Source organism: Typopeltis vanoorti, chromosome 13 (assembly GCF_054136105.1).
Source record: "Typopeltis vanoorti isolate ZY-2024b chromosome 13, IOZ_Tvanoo_1.0, whole genome shotgun sequence".
In the NCBI taxonomy this organism is placed as follows: Eukaryota; Metazoa; Arthropoda; class Arachnida; order Uropygi; family Thelyphonidae; genus Typopeltis; species Typopeltis vanoorti.
In genome coordinates, this window is record NC_143561.1 from 19,482,101 (window position 1) to 19,505,554 (window position 23,454).

The 23,454-nt window shown below is 34.3% G+C and overlaps 1 protein-coding gene across 1 annotated transcript in view; it reads right to left on the reverse strand.

Annotated features, from left to right (window-relative positions):
- The window catches only part of LOC150099974 (putative G protein-coupled receptor Mth-like 1), a 36,261-nt gene extending 15,589 nt beyond the window's left edge, over positions 1-20,672 (reverse strand). Inside the window, exon 1 of the mRNA XM_090403185.1 lies at positions 20,438-20,672. The gene's annotated coding sequence lies outside the window, so the exon portion shown is untranslated. The remainder of the gene's footprint in view (positions 1-20,437) is intronic.
- Positions 20,673-23,454: the final 2,782 nt, after the last annotated feature.

Below are 23,454 nucleotides of genomic sequence, written 5' to 3' on the forward strand. Positions count from 1 at the left end.
CTTCTCAACCGTTTCTCAAGTATACTTGAATAAATCTTACCAGGAATATAGGGAAATACCACTGTAATTCTCACATTTAGTTTTATTTCCCTCTTTATATATGGGTACTATGAGAGCTCTACTCCAATCAACTGGAATGCGTCCTTGTCCAGACCTTTTGAACTATGCAGTGCATCCACCGGAAGACTTTTATACCTCCATACTTCAACATTTCTGGTCGAATATCATCTAATCCAGCCCTTTCCACATTTCAGGCTTGTTATGGCTGTTTTACTTCAAGAATGGATATGTATTCCTGACTGCATTCCTGACACATGCATGGTCAGTGTTTTTTTACCACTGTGCTGTCACTGATTGTTTCGTTTAGCAATTTCTCGAAGTAATTACCCCATATACATCAAGGATATCTTTTTCTCCTGTTTTCATGCCACAAAATGGGAAACTAAACAATGAAATAAGTTTCATTGTCCAGTTTTCCATTCTGATATTTGCCTACATCACATTTTTGCCTTTTTTGTTACCTTTACCATCTCTGATTCCTTTTACAGCCTCCATTTCTGAGCTTCTACAACAACCTCCAGAATATCTTGCCACTTTCTTGATATTTATTTTCTATGTTCTTGCCAAAGTCTTCCCATGATTTTTGTTTAGCTAGTTTTAGTGTTTACCTTACATTTGTCTCTGTGTTCTCTAAAAGCACAAGCTGATTTATTTGCAGGAACTTTTGATGTGCTTTCTTCTCTCCTTCACCGCCTCTTTAACTTCCTGTGTTCACCATGGAGATCTGATTTTTCTATTCTTGCAGACAACCTTACCACATGCCTCTCTGGCTGAATCAATCAGGGTTTTCTGCAAAGCTTGCCACTGAATCTCCAAGGTTTGGTTCCTGTTCTCAAACTCTTTCATTTTTTCTTCAATAATCTTTGTGTATTTTAGTCTACAGTTCACATCTGAGAGCTGCTCAACTTTTATTCACTTTAAAACTTTCTTACATGTTCTTCTTTCAATATGAAATTCAAGTTTACCTTGTTCAAGACTAAATGGTGATCACTTCCAGTTTCAAATCCTCTGTACACTCTGGTGTCCTCTACCAGAGAGAAAACATCACTATGAACAATAACGTAGTCAATGAGACTTTTCTTATTCCTTTCCTCTTCTCTCAATGTGAATTGTGCACATTTTTATGTTGGAACATTGTGCTAGTAACAACCAGTCCATGTCCTGAGCAGAAATCCAACAGGTATTTGCCATTATTATTAGCCTTGCTCTTTTCTCCACATTTTCCTAAAATATATCTGTATGTCTGACAATCATTTCATACGCTGCTGTTTAGATCCCCAACAAAGACCAACTTTTCATTTTTCATTATGCCAGTTGCTTTCCATAAGGCCTCAAAACATTGCTCCATTTCTACCTTAGCAGAACCTTCTGTGGGACCATAGGCACAAATAAGTTTTATTGTCTAATTTCCCCATTCTGATATTTGCCCACATCACATTTTTGTCTTTTTTGTTTCAGTCACCCCTATTATGTCGATCAGGTACTTATCCAATTCCTCAGCTAGCTCCACTTCTTTGCTATTCAGGCTTCTTATGTTGATAGTACCAATCTTGAATTCTGGTGTTGTTGAGTTGGGGGTGTTTTTCAGGATTTGACTTTTAACCAGGCAAAGCCCCAGCCAGTATGAAATTCTCTCATGTTGTACCATCATTTTATTTATGGTTTAAGCCAATAAGAATAAAATTTGGTCTCGGCTAAATCCCATATTGCCAGCCCATCGTCGTTCGTTCAGTATCCAGGTAGATACCTAACAGGGTACACCACGAGAAGGTGAAGATTGGATATCAGGTCAGAAGCCCTGGTCGGATACGAAATGTTGGAAATATTGAAAATATGAAATATGAATATTTTTAGGCTTTAGGAAAAGCAATTGGCACAATGAAAAATGAAAATGGTCCTTGTTGGGGATCTAAATAGCAGAGTAGGAATGATTGTCAGACATACAGATATAATTTAGGAAAATTTGGAGAAAAGAGCAAGGCGAATAATAATGTTTTGAATTGTGCTGAAAGTTTATTTTTTACTTGGTTAGACTATAATAAATTTAATTTAATCTTTTATCCAAGTGTGAGCAAACAAAGTTTGCGCCTGAAAATATCTTCAGGACTGAGGTAAGGTAGTACAACACTGGGAAACTCGTAGCAAAGGTGGACCAAGATAACATCACTCCTATCTAAATATCTCCCATAATGCAAAGCACATCTCCTTGCGGATATATATAATGTTATGGCTTCCACTGACGAGACCTCAATAAAGGTCGAAACCGGTCTGGGTAGTGGCCCTTCCCTTAATGCATAACATTATACATATCCACAAGAGATGTGTTTTGCATTATGGGAGATACTGAGATAGGAGTGATGTTAGTTTGGTCCACCTTTGCTATGAGTTGCCCGGTGTTGTACTATCTTACCTCAGTCCTGAAGATATTTTCAGGCGCAAACTTTGTTTGCTCACACTTGGATAAAGGATTAAACTAAATTTGAATTGTGCTGTTTTCATTTTATTAAACTTGAAGATGAGAAACAAACCTATCTATCGTGTTAAGTGTTTTTATTATTTTTTCTATCTAAATTCTTCAATTTAATGGAATAAAATACGTAATATGATAAGTTTATTTGCGTTGATTATTTTATGAAGGGGGATATTTGAATTTTTTTCATTACAAAAGGGGATTCTGTTAAATAAACTTTTGAAAACAATGATCAAAGGCATATGGGACCGAGGTAAGATCTGCGTTTAGGAGCTAAAACCTGATCTAGTGGAAAGAAAATTTGGAACCTGGATAAAGTGCGAGATAACAGAGAAATATTAAAGTGGATGGTGTCTATGCAGCAGATCCTGGAAGTGTTCTAAAGTCTGCTTCTAGACCAGTGCAAACCAGCCTACGCATGAATCCTACTAACTAGCTTTCAGCTGAAAACAAGAGTCTTAATTAGGTTTTAACACGAACCGGAGTTTTTCACCTGACTGCACGATTAAGAAAAAAATTATTTATAATTAAAATAACAATGCTAACAAAACTTAAGTTTAAAAAATCAACGAAATCTTTGTGCTTATTTCGTCGGTAATTCAAAAAAATAGATTACTCAAGGAGATAAATATGATTTGGAACTCATCATTTTTTTTTTAAGAAGAAAGAAAGAACTTTTTCGTTGATTTTTCAAAACGGGAAAGTTAGATGCTAATATAGACCTGTACTCAATGAAGAAAATAAAGAAAATTACTTTTAAGAGAGTTTTACGTTGCTAGCTGTGCAGCTTATTCATGTCCGCTTTGTTTTCTCAACTCCTTATTCACAATGAGCGTTGTGCTCATAAGTATATTTTGTATGTAAATTGCGTGTGTTCATCTGTCCGCTTTACCTGATTGCGTGATGAAAATTTCAATTTTGGGGAAGAAAACCCTTCCACCTAGCTAACTCACCTTCAATAGAAAAGTCGTGATAAGAGTTTTTCGCATGTAAAAAGGATGCAAGTTGTCCAGTATGACAAATCCAGTCAACAAATGATGGGAAAGCGTCTTTCTACTTTTTCATGCGGAGCAGTGTTAGTTGGTTTCTTTCCACTTGCAACAGAAACTTCAGTTCTCTACACTGCGAAACTGACAAACTAACCTTCAGAACACAGAAATTTTATAGTCACCCAGAAACAGTCATTAACTGTAATCTCTTCGATGTATATTTAATTCTCTACCGTTTAAATCATTGATGCAATTTACAATTAGAGCTTTTGTCTGGTTATATTTTTACTCATTTATCTGCTATTTATATTTTTGTCAGTTTACAATAGCTGAATAACTGAAAGATACGAAAAATTTGATTCTTATTCGATTATAGTTTGATATAAAAATGAAATGAAAATTCAGAATAAAATACGATAAAAGTAGAGATTAATTAATGCTACAGGATTATAAAATAAAGATAAATAAATTAACAATAAGTAAAATGTGTAAAAAAACCTATAAGATTCAAAATCCATAACAAGCTCTGATGCATGTATCTTCAATAATTATTATTGGAGATACATAACAACCACAATTTGGAAGCATACCATTAACTAGAAAACTGCAATGCCATTACTTTAAAAGCCTTCCAAAAAAAAATTACATCCGGTTGGAATAGTTTTGCTGTCGTGCCGAAAGATATTCTTTATGATCCTAGGTGAAACCTGTTCAAATGAGAAATACTTAGTTTACATATTAGGCTAATAAGTTGATGCATTAAGAGAGAATAAGTGGTCTATCCGGGTACTACAAAGAGGTGTATGTGTTTGATAGGCGGTTGATAACTAATTGCTCTCCTATCGAGCAATTCCCAATTAGGGACCTGTCTCTTAAGAATTATGACTTGGTTGCAGTCCAGTCAACCAACCAATTGATTTAATAATGTATTTTGTGTAGCCGTGTTTCTGAATTGAAAGTACGTAGAGCCAAATGTAGCATTTTCTCTCCTTTGATTGATTTTGTCACTAATTTCCTATCATGATGGCCTGTATAATAATAATTCGAATATTGCCATTTTGATGATTATGTGTAGTCCAACATTTGCTTTTCCTAACGTCAAATAAATTATAATGTAATTTAAATTCAAATTCAGTTTTCTCGTTATAGATCCACGTAGTCTCATAACTTTTACTTCTCATGCTGTCATAAGTTCGATTCGGTCGCCAACTAGAGGAAATTTATTCAGCCGATTTCATCGGCTGAATAAAATTGTTCGGTCTTTGGAGATAGTAATTAGAATTTTTGGTTAAAAGACATTCCGATTTTTTAATAGGTTGCCTACCGATTTCGCCCACTCCTTTTGAACAATGAAAAGCATTAGAAGATTTATTTCTTTTATTGCTTTTTCCTTGCTGCGAAATAATTTGAAATCTATCTTTTTTGTTAATAAAATTTTGGTCAAGAGATATCTGTCTGTAATAAACCTCAGAAGAGATTCATAACGGACTTTGAATTTTATAACAGAGGAAATTGGCATCTGTGGATTTAGAATGTTTATGACAGAGGGCGCTAGTGACCACTATTATGTAACTGAATTCATTTCAAAGGGCAATAATTGACGAAAAATATTCACTCATGTTCATAGAAACCGCATCGCTTGAAAAGGGATAATAGCAATAACTGTTACAAATAATGAAGAAGATAATATAACGTTTTTATTTCGGTTATTATTTGGCTCTTTTTAATACAAGATGCCACATAATTAGGAAATGAAATAAATTTGAAAATAATTGCAAATATTTCGAAATGAAGTGGATAGTGATATTTTCACTGGAAAAACAAATACCGGTATCAAAATACACAGTTTTGCTAACATTCAAAGTTAAAAATTCACTTTTTGCTGATTAGTACTTCGTGGGTCCTCCTCTTGACTTTATCACAACTCGGCATCGGCGAGGCATTGACAAAATCCATTTCCTGATGGATGCAACTGTCGGTTCATGGTTCCATACCCTTATAATGATTTCTTGGAGCTCCCTAAGTATTTTAGGCTTTTTCTCGTGTATTTTAATCTCCATATGGTACCTCAAATTCTCAATGGGGTTCAGATCTAGACTGTTTCCTGACCACGGTAGTCGCTGAATCGAGTGTTCATTGAGCCAGTTATTAACCTGCAACAAAAATCTTTTTTAACTACTAAACTCAATTCATATGGTACATTTTGCCCTATGACAAGGGGCAGAGTCATCCAGAAAGATACAGTTCGTCGTTATGATAAAGTGATCTCTGCAGCAATGCTAAAATTTTCTGGTACACTTGTGCATTCACTGAACATTTTGTGAAATGCAAGCGATCAACACCATGATACGACATGAAACCCCACGTCATCTCTCTGGCTGAGAATTTTGCTGTTGACCAGACAGTCAGGGTTGAATTTTTTTCTCTAATTGGCTTCGAACTGCTTGTCTGCAGTCGGCGCCCTGCAGCTTAAACTTTTTTTCACGTCAGAAAAAAAAATACTCTTTTCCACTAATCAGGGATCCATTTGACATGCTCTTTGCACCAATTTAACCGAGCCAATCTCATTTTTTATGTTAACAAGGGTTTCATTTTAGGGAGCTTGGCTATCAGTTCCTGTCGAGTATTGTCCTTACAGTTACAGAGCTTGTCACAACTCCCATTTGTTCTTTCCAGTCCCGTTTCAGTTCTCCGGAGACGCACGGCGATTTTTCAGGAACAGCCGCTTTAGAATTGGATCTTGGCATGGGGTTGATAGTGGCTTTCTTCCTGTCCCCTTCTTCTTTTCAGATGATATGAAGTCAATCCATTTCCGATTGACTACAAGACACCCTTTTAGCTATTTCACGAGAGGAATAGTTCTCTATTCAAAGCTTGAATCACACTTTTTCGATCTCACTATCAACCCCAAAATCACGATCCCACTATCAACTCGAAAATGCGAAAACTAGCTCTCTGCCTATTTATAGCATAAAAAATTCTGACGCAATAGCAGCAACTATTGCATTATACAGAAACCCGTGGGAATGATAGATGATACAATACAGCGAAATAACTAATGATAAACCAATGAAAATTACCATTTAATTTCTAAAAACTAAATAAATGTAGTTTTTAGAAATTAAAAATAAGAGGTCTAAAGGATACTAAAATAAAATATAAGAAGCACCGGTACTAATTAAACATATTGATTTTCAAACAGTAATCTCAAATAAACCACTAGTCAGCATAAAAAAGTTTATGTACATTCTTATACTTAATCTACTGGCAAAATGAAAAGCCATAATAGCAATTAGGGAAAAGTGAAATACGTAAAGAAATATAAATTATATTCGCATCAATAACATTTTCTTAAACAGTTATTGGATTCGTTATTATTGTTGTAAGAAAAACTAATACCTGTCAATGAAAAAAAAATTGCAATTGAGTTTACAGGAGATCTATGATTTATATTTCTGTTGCAGGAGGTTACTGGGTGAGTGATTACACCTAGTATTTATTCCGAGTAGGAAAAAACCCGGATGTGCTATGACTACACGTTGTAACAATTTTCCCTGTACATCAAGGAAATAAGAACGTGGCAGAAAGCTAAGGATGAAAACTAGAGATGCCTTCAAGGTCATTGTTACTTGGGGGTATAGTGTCCATATTACGTTGGTGATGCATGGGGTATTCCTATTATTGGAGTGTTCTGACTCACATAGCAGCAACGTTTTCGGCGGCTTCTTATTGCATCACGGTAGTGAAAGATCGGGGGGGGGGAAGTAATCCATGTTATGTGATTAACTGTTTAAAATATAATTTAAACAAAACAACAACAAAAAACACGCTAAAATAATGAAATTTCAGATTAAATTAATCCGAAGATATAATGTCACTTATTTAGCTAATGTTTTCTGGTATTTTGGTTATATTTACATTTCCGATTGAAAACAGAAAAAAACGGTTTATGCAAAATCCAGGGACCTACACAAAATAAATAATTGTATTTACCTATATATATATATATATATATATATATATATATATATATATATATATATATATATATATATATATATATATATATTATATATATATTATCTTTCCGTCACGCGATCTTTTGTTAATACCGCATCAATCATATGCACGTCTTAATAACCTGCCATTGCTGTTTGTTTTGCATTAGGCTTAATTACCGTAAAGGGAGAAAAGTCACAAAACAGAAAAATGTTCCAGTTCCGGGCGCTGTGGTTAAATTCAACAGGGGCCCTCCGAGTCCGGGGCCGAGCACGGAGGGCCCTGCTGAATTTAACCACTGATCATCACCAATTCCTGATATGCATCCTCAAAGGGGATACAGAGTACTGTGGTAGTAATATAATTAAGTTTACATTATTACAGAATATAGTTATTTGCCACGTAGAGCATCCGTAGATCAGTCGGTATATCTATAGACACAAGAAGAAAGGATTCAGGACAAGAAAGCAATAAAAAACAGACTATAAAATACATGGAAATAGAATTTGAACAAGCGATTGAGAAAATTGGGAAAAAAGACGAAAGTATTAAAAATCAAAACACAAAATGTATAACTACTGTGGAGACAGAATATGAACAGGAAATAGAAATAAGTCAAATTGAGAAAAATGAAGAAACAAAGGGTGTTCCAGAAACCACTGGTAACATTAAAATGCAAAGAGAAGTAAAGAATATATCCCCAGCCGAAACGAGTGGCCCTTGTAACCCAAAACAGAGAAGGATGAAAATAAAAGTGACTCCAAATATCACAAAAAAAAAAAAAAATCTGTACAAATCATGAGATAAACAACACACAGCATGAAAGTGATGAGCCTAAATTGTAATGGTCTAAATCATAAGGATATTCAAAATTTACTAGTAAACCAAATATTTAAATCCTTTCCAGATATTATAATGCTACAAGAAACAAAAATTTGCTCCATTCAACCCATTCAAAAGTTTGAAAAAGAATAACTGCCGATTATATCTTACCCCACGAATCTGCAAGTAATAGTAATAGTGGTGGACTGATAACTCTAATAAAACGCACCCCAGACATTCAGTTACTTTCTCGTGAGGTACTCAAAAGGCAAAAAGTTTTAGAAACAGATATAGTAGTAGAAAACAAAGTATGCACATTTATTAATGTATATGGTATTTTAAATACGGAAGTAGAAAATATAATAGTAGAAGCTGAAAAATATGAAGAAGCAATCAGTACGTGGGAAACCAACAAAACATGAAGAAAAAAAATATATTTTGGAAACAAATGAAACATCATCTATTGCAAAAAACATTACCATGGTTGCAGGGGACATGAATTTTATGGAAAATAAGTTAAAAGACCAAGAAAAAATAACTGAAGTACCACAGAAGGAATACACTAACATTTAAAGATTGTGAATTTACTGATGGTTTCAGGTTTTTATATCCGATGAAAAAGAATTCACCAATTCGTTCCGGGTAAGGCATCTAGAATAGACAGAATTTACCTTCCAATCCATCGAGGAACAACTGTAAAGAATGTTAAACGTATTCAGTGGTCATTACATAGTAGAGGTTAAACTTCAGTATTCGCAAAAAAGAAAAACTAAAAACATTTATTAATCGGAACTTTCCATTGTGGAAATTCAATGAAAAGCTATCAGAGTAAAATGGATTTAATACGGAAGTAGAAAATATAATAGTAGAAGCTGAAAAATATGAAAACGCAATCAGTACGTGGGAAATATTTAAATTGAACATCAAAAAGGCAGCTATCCGAATAGAAAGTAGAATAAAGAATCAGCAAAAAAGAGAACAGGAAGAAAATCTTAAAACGTTATCTAGCTTATACTACTCAGACAGAACAAACAGACAAGTAAAAGCAGAAATAAATCGATTAAAAATAAAATAAAAGAATTACAATACAAGGAAATAGAAGGGGCATGGTTACGGGCGCGTTTAAAAGATGTAGAAAATGATGAAGGCAAAACATCCATTGCTTGGGTATTCGAAAGAGACAGCAACGAAAGAAGGAAAAAGGCTGTGCTTTATGAAGGGGAAACATTGCAAGAAGATGCAGACTTACTGAGGGTTTCCCACAAACACTTTACAACTGTATTCACAGGAAAAGAGAGTGATACCATTGAACGAAATAAATTCATGTCATTTCTACCCAAGACAACTCGAATGGAGGCTGAAGAGAGTGATGCCCCCATTATAATATCGAAATGCAAAAATACAATAAAGCATCTCCCGGAGCAGATGGTTTAACTGGCGAATTCTACAAAAGATACTTTCAAAAGTTTGAAAACTTCTTTATGAGGATGATTAAACAAATGTTAGAAACACAGGCAAAACCAGAAAACTTCAACAGTGGATACATCACATAAATACCAAAAGTTTGCGATCCAGAAAAACCAAAGGATATAAAAATAATAGAGAGGTATAACATTGTTAAACACTGACTATAAAATAATCTCAAAAATCCTCACAAACAGAATACAGAGATTTCTACAGAAACTTTTATCCCCTAATCAAGCATGCGCAGTTAAAGGGAGAAATATAACAAATGCAAAAATATTTTATGAAAATGCACAAAGTCGTATAATCATAAATAAAAACTTTCTGCACCTGTCCAAATCAATTGTTCCGTACGACAAGGGGGCCCTCTCTCTATGGCCCTCTTTGTATTAGCAATCGAATCACTAATGCTAATCAGAGCAATAATCACAAATAAACAAATTCAAGGAACAAATATTCATGAAGAAAGCGAAGCAAAATTGCTAGCTTATGCAGACGACATAGCACTCACACTAGAAAATGAAAAATCCATGGAAGAAACAATAAAAATATTGGACTCCTTTGCAAAGGCTTCAGCTCTTAGGGTGAACGTGGTCAAGTCTTGCTGTTTGGTGGTTGGCGACTGGAAAAAGGAACCAAAAATACCGGCCGGAATGGTGAGAAAAAACTAAATGCCAGTCTTAGGAATAAAAATTAGAGGTATAGACACATATGTAGATCAATGGGAAGAGTTGTTTGAAGCCATATTAAAAATCAATAATATGCGAAATAGACACCTTTCCGTGAGAGGCAAAGCTAGGATTTGCAATATGCCATACCACAGACAGTGGGCGGATAAAATTTACAGGCTCTTTGCAACATACATATGGGGTTCACAATATGAACCAATGCGCCGTACAACACTCTTTCAGGAAATAGAAGCTGGAGGTTTCGGCCTAGTTAACATACACCTAAAGACCTTGATTATCAGAGCCATAACTGAAGGAAAAGCACATAATAAATCATACCATGGATATGCAATTGCTTTTATACAAAAGTGCCTCCCTGACAAGGTCATCAGCTCTCTTCCTTCGATCAAAAAGAGACCACCCAGAATGTTCACTGAAATGGCTGAAGGATACCGGTTTATAGAAAAAAATTACGGCATTGAGAAATTACTATATACGAAAACAAGAGCAATATATTCAAAACTAACTAGAACCATTTTTTCAATACCTCACCATCGAGAACAAAAAAGAGGGGAGATCAAAATAAGTTCAGTGTTAAACAATATATTTCGTCTTCCAATAAATCGGTTCCACAAAATCTTTTTCTTTAAAGTTCATCATGCATTGCCAACCAAAATGTGGGTTGTAGCAAAAGGAATACCACTGGATGGGCTTGTAACCTGTCAATTCTGTAAAGAGCCAGAAAAACTTGATCACATGGTGATTTATTGTAAAAAAGCAGAAGAAATCTGGAGTCTCGTGAATCAATGGATGCCACAGAATCAAATAATTAATGACAATCTAATATTTTGGCTAAACGAGAAAAAGTTAAGCAGAGTACAAACAATCATAATTATTTTAACAATGTATACTATCTGGACATACAAGTGTGACCATACGCATGACAGAACAGGCGGTGAAAACATCCAAACAAAATTCCATAGATACCTGCAAGATGTCATGAGGAATTCTATCCAATTGAAAAGGATGAACGCAGAGGAATGGGAGTCCTTAGGAATCACTTCTTGCATCAAATTAACTAATGCTGTCCTTCAGATAGCTGAACAGAAAGAACATTCATATATATATATATATATATATATATATATATATATATATATATATATATATATATATATATATATATATATATATATATATATATATATATATGTTTCCCAAGTAAGCAAACAATTTGCGCCTGCATGTATTATATGTATATATAATATTCATCAAAGCTTGATTTGCTTCCTCAGTCTTAAGTAAAAGGCTGGTTATATTCCACTAATTCGAGCCCTACCCAAGAGCCTATGAGTTGTGGAAATACTTTCTGAAAATGAATGCTGTGCCGAAAAAGCCTTTTGCAGCTGCCCAATTTTTAATCCATCTAACTCGAGTGCTTCTAGATGTTTTTTTCAATGTTTTAGGGATGGCGCCTAAAGCACCTATTATTATGGGAACAACTTTCGTTTTCTTTTGCCAGATTCGTTCAACTTCGACTTACAAATCGCGATACTTTGTAATTTTTCATTTTCTTTGTCATCAATCTGACTATATACTGTATATGCTAACTGAATTTTAAGGACTCGAAATATGTAATCAAATAATGGTGTGGTAAAATAGCTACAATTAAAATTGTTAATAACAGTAATACAAAGGTATTGAGATTTAAAAACTGAATGTAACTATTAATGTAATGTCACGTAACTGTTCACTGTTAAAGGCTATGAGAATTAATTTCACAAAAGGAATTACTTGTAACAAATGGTAATACCCTTAAGGAGGTTAAAGCATATGCAAACATATTAAGAATATATCTATGAATGATGTATCTATTTTACTGCTGTGCATTTATTTTTATTTTGTATAATAACAGTAATACAAACGTATTAAGAGTTAAACCTAAATGTGACGAATTGAAATGTCATGTAACTGATCCATGTTAAAGACTATGAGAAGTAAATTCACAAAATGAATTACTTGTAACAAATAGTAATACAGTACCCCTAAGGAGGTTAAAACAAATGTAAATATATGATGTATATATCTACTTATGATGTGTTTATTTTTACTACTATGTATTTACTTGTTATCGTTTTAATAAAATATAGCTTCGTCGGTATAGAACGAAGCCATTTGTTCGGAAAGACCTAAGTCGATTCCCGTCCATGCTGTGAGGGACTTTTATCGGGAATCTCTTTCGACTAAAGGTGAGGAGTTATCCACTCTCATAAGGAGGTAGAGGGTTTTTTCTCCCAGAAAATTGTGTTTTTCGTCCTTCAGAACAGGCAAGCCGGCTCAATGAACACACACACACTTCTATATATAAAATACCTTTCACCCCTCCCCCCGCGAACGTCAGGCTCTGCGACAAGTTGGTTGGGATCGCGCGTGTATGGTCGCAACATATAAAAGACGGATCCCAAATTGGATAAGGCACAAGAGGAAGTCCTTTTCCACGTCTCCACAGGTGCTCTGGCAAATAGCACATTGTTCTCTATGAAAGAGGGAAGCTTAAAGATGAAGAAAAGAATCGTTGGGTTACAAAATCTATAAAAATAATTCAACAAGATTAACAACTACTTCTTCAGTTACTCTCACAACGCACGTCTAAAAAAAGTGTCCCGTAATGATATCGGACAATAAATCTGTTTATAAGCTTTTCTAAATTTAAATTATAAGCTGTGTCCGCCTCTATCGATATAGTTGCAAGACCAACCAATCTTTCTTGGGCCATTGCTGTTGGCAAATCATTTTTAATCAGTTTAAGCTTGGAAAAACTTCTTTCCGCACTTGCTACGCTAACAGGAATTGTTAGCATAGCGACGGCACCTACCGCAACATGGTTGAACGAGCGCCCTTATTAAGCCGCGCCCTGAGGCAGGCTTCCTCTATGCTACACTCTGTCGACGGTACTGGCTAAGGGAGTTGTACTGTTTCTGTAGATCGCACTAAACGTTTGATCTGCATATACCATTTTCTTTGCATGTTTTAAATTCATATTGTGGAGTCATTGTTTTGAATCCAAATGATAGATTTTTATCCATAGTTACTGACTTTACATGCATCTTTTCCTAATGAAACGTTTTCCTTATTTAATAAATCCTTCACATAACTTATGTTATTTAGTGGATACATACCTTGTACTACATGAATATCAATGACATAATATTTATTTTTCATATTATATGCCGATAATTCTCAAATGCTTACTACTGGACACATCCTAAGTGAATGAATATAATATTCGATACAACTGACTTCTGTTAAAAAGTTTAGCTTATCTAAAGGAGGTCTCTCTCTCTCTCTCTCTCTCTCTCTCTCTCTCTCTCTCTCTTGTAGTATCTATTTAAAAAGGCTTACAGAATGCAGATGCTACATTTATTTCGCCCATCATTGATTTCATTTATTAATGTGAACAGTCACGTGATGTAATGTTCTCTATATATTATACATCTAAAAGTTGGCATCTGAAATACTGGGCGATACCCAATATTTCAGATGCTCTACATCCCCACACCATTATCATTCCCACATCCCCACATTTTGTGGGATCACATCAGATACCCACGCAATTCAACAACCTACCAAGAAATTTAAAACACGTAGATAATTACAGAACATTAAAAAACAAACTCTGGAAAATATACCAACAAAGTTAAGATACCATTAACACTAATATACACATCGCAAATCACTAGCATCCAATGCCTACATCCCATACATAAACAGTAGCAACAACACAAACAGTGAAAGTTAAATCCCACTCTCTTCATAAAAGCTAACCCAAGCTTCGAAGAAGGTGGGATTAATTTGCCTCACTCATCTACAAGTAATCCTTATAAACAAATGCAGAAATTTGTTTGTATAATCACTCTTTCTCAAACTTTGAAATAAAGATATACAAAAAATTCTGTATAATCTTCATTGTTAATATTAGAAGAACATGTGTTGTAAATACATAATATAAAGGCAAAAAGTATTATTGCAAATTTTAATTGAAATCCAATGTAAAAATTGCAGCACTTAGTGCAAATGTAATATTATCAAGATGTTTATTGTATGTATAAATATTTTAGCAATTAATAAATTATCATTATTATTATTTTTTAAATTATTATTATTATTAAATAGAGCCTGTGTAGCTCAGTAGATGTGGTGTTTGCACATCACACTTATATTGTCAAGAGACACATAATTATGTGTCTCTTGACAATATCTCTTAATAATATGCCTCCTGGTTGCGTCTAACTAAAAACAATAATCTCATCTAACTAGCCTCATTAGCAAGATCGGTAATGAGATGCCGTTTGGCTGGAAAGACCTTGGGTTCCCAAGACGCCAAGAGACTTTATAAAGGGACTTTTTCAAATGAAGATAAGTTAGCGAGTCTTAATCTGAGGTAACGATATTTACTTCCTAGAAACTCGATTTTTCATCACCTTAAACAGAAAATACGCTAACACCTTCGACTTGCTCATCTGTCAAGCTAATCCTACCATCAATACCAAAGTATTCATTCGATTACTAACTAGTCAGTAGCAATAGCATCAACTTAGAATCGATCAGCCCAAATCCTGAATTGTTAACCAGACTCGTATGAAAGTGTGGCAGAGTTTTTCTTGAAACTGGGGTTTTTCATCCCACTGAACTGGCAAAACCGGCCACAGAACATACTCTTAAGAGATATAATAATTGGCTTCATAGACCTAGTAATTCTTCGCCACAATAGCAGCACCGTTACTCTTATCCCCACGACGTGTTACTTTTTTATATTAAGAAATTGCTTCATATCAGAAGTTTTGTTTTTTCATATTATTATTATTATTAAGAGAGAACTCCAGGGAGTAAGGGACTCATCGAAGGAGGCCACATACTATCATACTTATTCTTGAATTCATTCACACTGCTTGCACTCACAACATCCAATGGCAATCGATTCCAATCACGCACCACCCTCTGAGAGAAAAATCTAGCCCTCACCGCCTTCTTAGCGGCATTCATTCTCATCTTCCAAGGATGCCCTCTTGTCCTTTCCGCACTCTGCATAAGTTGAAAAATTCCATCAATACAAATCCTGTATGAATCTTTCAGAAGTTTTGTAAGTCGCAATCATATCACCCCTCTTTGTCCTGTTTGCTAGCGTCTGCAGCGTACAAATTCTTATTCGGTTTTCATAATCACTATTCCACAATCCTGGTATCCATTTGAACACTCTCCTTTGCACTCTCTCTAATATATAGAATCACAATGGAAACCTAGAGACCAGACGTGCGCACAATAGTCCAAGTCTTCAACATTGCAATTTGCTACAAGGTAATTTAATGCTATTTTACAGATATTTAACGCATTTCAAACAAATAACCAAAACCCCAAAAGATTTGTGTTTCAGCTAACGTTTTAGTTATTGAAAATATTTCGTTTTTGATATAAATGCACTCTTTACGCTCGTAACAGGTCAAATGTTCATTTTTTTTAAAATTATTTCTCAGATAAATTACATACATTATATGAAGACAATTATGCATAACAAATACTTTCTCGTACATAAATTTTTTTTTAAAATAATAATAATAACCATAACTGTTTACAACATATATTATTATAATATTCATAATGATGATTATTACAGATGTTTCTTCGCAATTTTACACTCTATATATACAATACCAATGGATATAATCACTCTATATTGCATACTTTGTTACAGTTATTAGATACATTACATACATTTGATTACATATAATACATACATTACATACTTTGGTTTACATGTGATACATCTTGGATGAGAACTAATTTCTCTGCTTTCATCCTCGAAGCTTATATGTAAGCTTATCTGAGTATGACATCAGTTGGTTATTATTTATTGTTTTTTTTTTTTTTTGCTGTGTTGGGAAGTTACAAAATCTATGATTGAGAAATTCGCGGGCGCGCACTCGCACGCACGCACGCACGCACACACACACACACACACACACACACACACACACACACACACACACACACACACACACACACACACACACACACACACACACACACACACACACACACACACACACACACACACACACACACACACACACACACACACACACACACAAATAAATTGGAATGTATGCGTCGCTGAACTGGAAGCCTGAACGAATATATTGTGTTTCATTAAGTTTGCATGGTATTTTGGGTGCGTGTTTCTTGTTCGTAGTATGTCCTTAGAGCTCTTTTCAGGCTATTGTAGTTTGTAAGGTTTCTGTATTCAAAAGTTAATTTGTTTATCATGTGATATAATTTATGTGATATAATTATGTGATATAATTAGTAGTCTGAGGTCTTGTTATACGGTATGTATTTCTGACTGTCCTGTAGTTGGCATCGAAATAATGTTTTAGCAAAACTCCATAGTGACATAAATGTTTTGCTGTCAGTATTTTGTGTTCTGACATTGCAATGTATATAAGATCGTTATTTTCTCTTTGTTACCAAAACATCAGTTTTATCATTTTGTACTGTAGCGACATTAATCTATTTAATTTGTAGGGTGCACAGAAAGCATACGTTGTTATAGCGTATCTAAGTATATTTTGGCATAGTGCTTTGTATATTAGTGTTTTTAGGCGTATGGGAACTATGTCTTTTAACCTGTCGAGTTTGCCACTTATTGTTCGGAGTTTGTTGTGTGGATGGTTTATGTGGCTATTCCAGTTCATATCTGCATCGAAGTAAATTCCAAGGTATCGTATTGTTTCAACCTGAGTAATTGTAGTGGTTTTGCTGTTCTGTGTGATTTTTTATGTTGGAAAGTGGATGTTGGATGGTTATATATTTGTTATCAACTGGTCGAGTCAGTGGATTTCTGAATATCATTAATTTTGTCTTTTCTGAGTTTAGGTGTATGGAGTTTTTCGTGAGCCAGTCTATGATCAGATTTATGTCTTGTTGCATATTAGTTTGGGCTATGCTTGCGTTATTATGGATGGATATTATTGCTGTATCGTCTGCGTATTGGAATATCTTACCTTTGAGTGGTAGCTGATTAATATCGTGCATGTAAATGTTGAATAGAGTTGGGGGGAGTACAGCTCCCTGTGGTACTCCACAGGTTACTGGTAGCTCTCTGCTTCGGTTTGACCCGATACGTGTGATATGCTTTCTATTTTGAATGTAGTTTGTAAACCACCTGTGAAGAGTCCCGTCTATTCCAACATGCCTCAGCTTTTCTAACAAGGTTTGATGTGTAAGTGTATCGAATGCTTTAGTTAGATCAATACAGACTACCATTGCAATTTTGTTTTTGTCTAAGCGGTATTTATTACGTCTGTAAAGTCTTCCAAGAGAGAGATGTTGTTTCCTTATTTTACTGAAAACGTATTTTGTGTTTTTGGGATAATATGAAATTTCTCTGTATATGCTGTGAGTTTCTTTATTAAGATCCGCTCCATAATTTGATTGATAATTGGTAATGTTGCTATGGGTCTGTAATTGCTGATTAAATTTCTTTTTCCATGTTTGTATATGGGTGTGATTATGGCGGTATTTAGCATACTTGATATCTGTCCTGTTTTAAATATTTTATTTATTAATTTTAGTAGGATAGGACTTAAACTAGTTTGCATGTTGCTTTATATCTTTAGGTCTGATACCATCAATTCCTGGGCTTTTGTTTGGTTTGATTTGATGTATTGCAGAGATGTTGTCTGTTTTGATTGTGGTCCAAGTGGAGGATCTCGTTTTGCGATTGGAGGAATATTTCTGTGCAGTTCTTGGATGGAGTCTGCAAAGTATTGGTTAAAGTTAAATGATAAACATGCCTTCACCTCCTCCGAAGAGCATACAGTGTGTAAAAAACTCTTCATGGGATTTCACTAGTTTCTCGATTAACGTTTTCTTTTTAGAACAAAATAATAGTCCCCCCCCCCTTGTAAGGAGTAAGCGTACCATTTTTACAGTTCAAATATGTCCATTTTGAACATGCGTCATGCGTTGCTTAGCACAGCATTAACAATCTGCAATCTCGTTCTACTGAGATAGGTGGACAAATATAATGTTACTCTTCATGGTTTTACATCGACGAAATATGCTTATAGATTAAATATTTCTCTCTCTTTCTCTTACTACTATTGCTATTATTATTATTATTATTATTATTATTATTATTATTATTACTGCTCTAACTTCCTCGAATGGAGAATTTAAGAAACACTCATTTTGACATAATGAACTATCAGCTTATTACATTTTTGACATTATACAACAATGGCAAATTTCGTAGAATATAAACAAAACAATCTACAAAATCAGTATATACGCATTGGAAGAACAAACCGAGCTTACCTGTTTGCATTTTATAAAGACGTCTCTTCATACGACAAGTTTACTTGTTTACAGCATTATTTCAAGCATTCATGACATCAAACTATCACAACAACAACAACAAAGTGTGTTTGTTTTCATTATCTAATATGATACTACACAAGGAAGTACTGGCGTTAGAAGTATTATATGAATCGAATAAGACAGCCTAATATAGAGATGTAATGGAGCTCTGGCTTAATCATGCTATATTAAAATTTCGCGCACAAAATTTGGTAATATCGTAAAATACAGCCCCCCCCCTCAAATGCACAAGCAGATTTCCATAATTCGAGTCGTAGTCACTACTTTTTCTGGTTACTTAAAATTTAATCTCAACGTTTATTCTCAATATTTATCCTTTGTTTTACAATGTAATGCGCTCTGAACCTAAGAGAACATTAACATCATCATCATTTGGGCATGCGCAGACGATTACATTACCTGCCTAAACAAGAAGTTCTGAAAGACTAATTGTTCACATGTGGCGTGGTCCTGGTTAAGTTAGAGTAGGTTTAGCTAATTATGAGGATATTTTATCCCAGCATGATCAAAAAGAATTTGGTAAGTTCCAATCTAAATAAAATTCTGAAGTCAAAAATTCGTCGGTAGTCTATTTCAAATATTTAATGAAGAAATACCGATAGTTATCGGTTTTTTTTTTTTTTTTTTTTCTTTCAGCGCAAGTCGGGGGTCACAAAACATTGGTCTAAACTTTCTTATCTAGAGTTTAGGACGGGGAGAATCATTTATAAAAGATTTTCAATTGAAACTGTGTTAGCCGATCCTCATATGGAGACAATAGAGTTTTTTTCTTTGGGGAAACTCGGTAAAACCCGTGGTAAATCGACAAACTGAAAATGGTGAATACTTTTTGGGGAATGTATTCACCTCGCTGTAAAATAACTCTCGCTGTAAACAGCGACAGTTATTTTACAGCTCCCTGTTTGCTTTACCTCATAAGCTTAGCTGTGGTCGTACTTATATGATCCTTGATACTTAATAGCCCTTTGGTCTTTGCTGGCATATTTCATTATTACCGCTAACCAGTTCGATACATATATTTATTCTAAGTCGACACAAGATTAACTTGTTTTGAAGTACTTATAGAAACCTCGATTTTTACTTGTTTTCATGAATATTTCATAAAATATTCATGAAATGTTTCATAAAATATTTCTGGAATATTTTATGAAATGTTTTACGAATCTTTCTGCTTTGTTTTAACCATTTTAATATGAAGTTATATGATTCGATTCTATCCTCAATTTCTAATTCTAAATTGCAGTTAGTCTTCATGATAAATTACGAATTATTAAATTATTAACTATTAAAAGAATACTTAAGTTTATAAGATCAGAATTAAAAACCTGGTTGCGTAGAACACAATAAAACCATCTAGTCAGAAGTACTGTAACTTAAAAAAAAAAAAGATATAAAATAGTAAAATGAAATTTACTCTGCAAATTAATATTAGCGTAAAATGTACTCTACTTGCACGTATAGTCAACAGTTACTATCATAGTGATGCAAACGCCACCAGATATCTGCTTCGTAATTTTCGAAACACTTACCTGAACTAGTTGTGGGTGCTTTATCACCTGTACATCGCCTGTAGCCCTCGCATCCGAGCAACAAAGCTGACTGCATGCCGAACTACTCAGCCAGAAAAGCTATAACACTTGCAACCTAAAAACAGGTAATGCAAACGTCACTGACATTCTGAAGGCGAAGCATTTGAGAAGGATTTTTATACAGGTTTATGCCGATTAAAAATTTCAACGTTCACAGCGGGAATTCCACGCATCAGCCAACAGAGAACAAGTGATGGGGAGGAAATGATGACGATACACCCTATAAAAAACATTATGTCTGTGGTTATTCTTGTTTTAAGGAAGTGTTCAAGTTTTGGATATATAAATAGAAAGTCCTAACATCCAGTAAGTATAGCATGATTATTTGAGGACTCCATACGATAAATAAACACATAATTCGTATCTGTATCTTCCTAATTATATCTAATTCAAAATAATTATATTTTGTTCCAACTATATGAAAAGTTTTATCATTATCCGGTTATTTTCTATGATAATTTATAGAACAAAAGAATTCATTTTGAATATCTTGCTAAGAATAATTTAAATTATGGAAATATTTATGCAAATTATGTAAAGTACTAAAAAGAAAAAAACGCAATTGCTTATATTTCGTCCTTTTAACAAAGACATCCTCACAGAAAGGGAGAAAATGAAATGAACAATGTTATATTTAAAGCTGCGTATGTCATATGTGTTTGCAATGGAAGACTCATTTGTTCATTAGTCTTAGACATATTTCTAATATGTCTAAGACTAATGGAAAGACTAAGACTAAACAGCCTTAAAAGTGACAAAATTAAAGGCCTCTATTTGCTTCATACGGAAATTATGATCACATTTGACGATATCAATTTACAAAACGTACTTGCAAGATATGTTTCAGTTTTTCCTTCAAGATTTTCGACAAGATTTGCCTACTCGCCAGTTGAAATCGATCTCGATAGATCCATTAATTTCTATGTATATAAGACGTTCAAATTCCCAGACATCGTCAGAAGCTCTTGTGCACAGAGAGTCTACGCTATCTCTTCACAACCAGATTTCAGCAGTTGAATTATGGAAGAAAATAAAATACTTTCTAATGATTACAAGACGATCCATCATATCAATGGCAAACACCATTCTTCACATAAGGCACCCTCGGATATAAAAAAAAATTCTGTTCTCTATGCGAGAACAGACTTGAATCAAGTTTGAGTTTATATAATAAGCTCAAACTTAATGAAAAAAACATGTCATTAAATTTATTTTCTAGTCTTTTAGGTGTGTTGTGTCTAATGCACGATCGTAGAAGAATAGATTCGTTTTATCCACCTGTCCTCCTATAACCTCTTATTTCTCGGCTCTGGATTGATTACCTAATTTTAATTTTTAATGGCAAATGTGAGAAAAAGAAAATTATACGTTTGCATTACATAAACCAGAATGTTATTATTATTATTATTATTATTATTATTATTATTATTGTTGTTGCCTGTGTAGTTCAGTGGATGTGGGTTTGCACGGCGCTTGGCCGCACGAAGGAAGACTTGGTTTCTAGTCTAGTCGGCGACTAGAGGAAATTTTTCGACCGGTTCCCGAGTTAGTCGATTTCTGGCACGGGCAAGCGGGTTTTTCCTCCCGGAAACTCGGGTTTTTCGTCCTGTAAACTCAAGAAAATCTTCCGTAGAACCCACATTATTTCAGACATTAAAAATATATTGCGTTAGGGTTAGGAACCACGAGATGGCGGCACATTTGAGCCGTCTCTCTTCACTGTGTACCGCTTAATTAGTGATAGCCTTGGGCCATCTGTCTCTGATTGGGTACCAGTGGAGATTGAACTGCCCACTCAGTCTCCAAAAGTTAGATAGGGCTAAATGGGCTCGCCTACTCCCCGTATACGGGAATAAAAAGGCGTTAGCTGAATTTTTTTTTTGTTATTATTGTTATTATTCATTCAGCCTTACTTGATCAACGTGAATTTATAAAACGTACTGTTAAAATAAATTTGTTTATTGATCTATTAAAATTATCTATAGTCTTCGGGTTTCAATTGGTATTATATTCGCACTACGATACTGTAGCACCCCCAAGGAAAAAATGAAAAAATTAAATTTTGTTTGTGTTTATAAATAATAACAATGCTCACAACATTATATAAATGCAGTACAACATGTTAAAGGTTACAGCTTATGTTTTGACATTGATTGAATAGTTAATAATTGGAATTGTTCGATTAACGCTTTAGATTACGAAACAAATGCACTGCGATCTAACGCAGTGTCGGAATTATCACGTTCAGCCAATTGCAGCTCGACTCGCCGATATTTTTGCACTTGTCATTGCACGTAAAAAGTGAATTCGACACTTCTCGTTTGGGCAGTGTCGCTACAGATAAATTGTATGCATGCGCGAGTTTTTTCTGTGAGATACGAAACTTTAATTATTGGTGTGTGTGTGAAGGTGAAATATTTTCGATAAAGCAATTGTTTAATATGTAAATTTCTTTATTAATAAATTGGTTACTGATTAGGGAAAAAAGAATTATTATTTTTTTATTTTGTATATTCAGTACCCCCACTTAAACATTTTCACCGGTCACCACATTCAATTCTTTTAGCAAAATTAAGTATATCATTTAAATTATAAAGGGAAGTTATATATTCAGTATTACGTCTTTAAAATAGTACAATTAAATTCATAATTATGAATGAATGAGTCAGTTTTAAAGGTAAACCATACATTTATTAATATAACTTTCGTTATATATATCATGAAAATCCCCGTCTGGTTACCGGGATAAGAATAGCACCAATGTAGCTAATGCATGTCGTACGAGGCGACTAAAATTGGTACCCAGGGAGGGTAATGGATGGCAATGCTGTAGCCAATGAAGTTCTAACTGAAGCTCGGCTATTGCTGTTACCCTCCTGCCATGATCAGAGCTTTATATAGCTTAATAACATCTTATCCTTACACTGTCCTCTACAGATAACGGGGATTTTTTATGA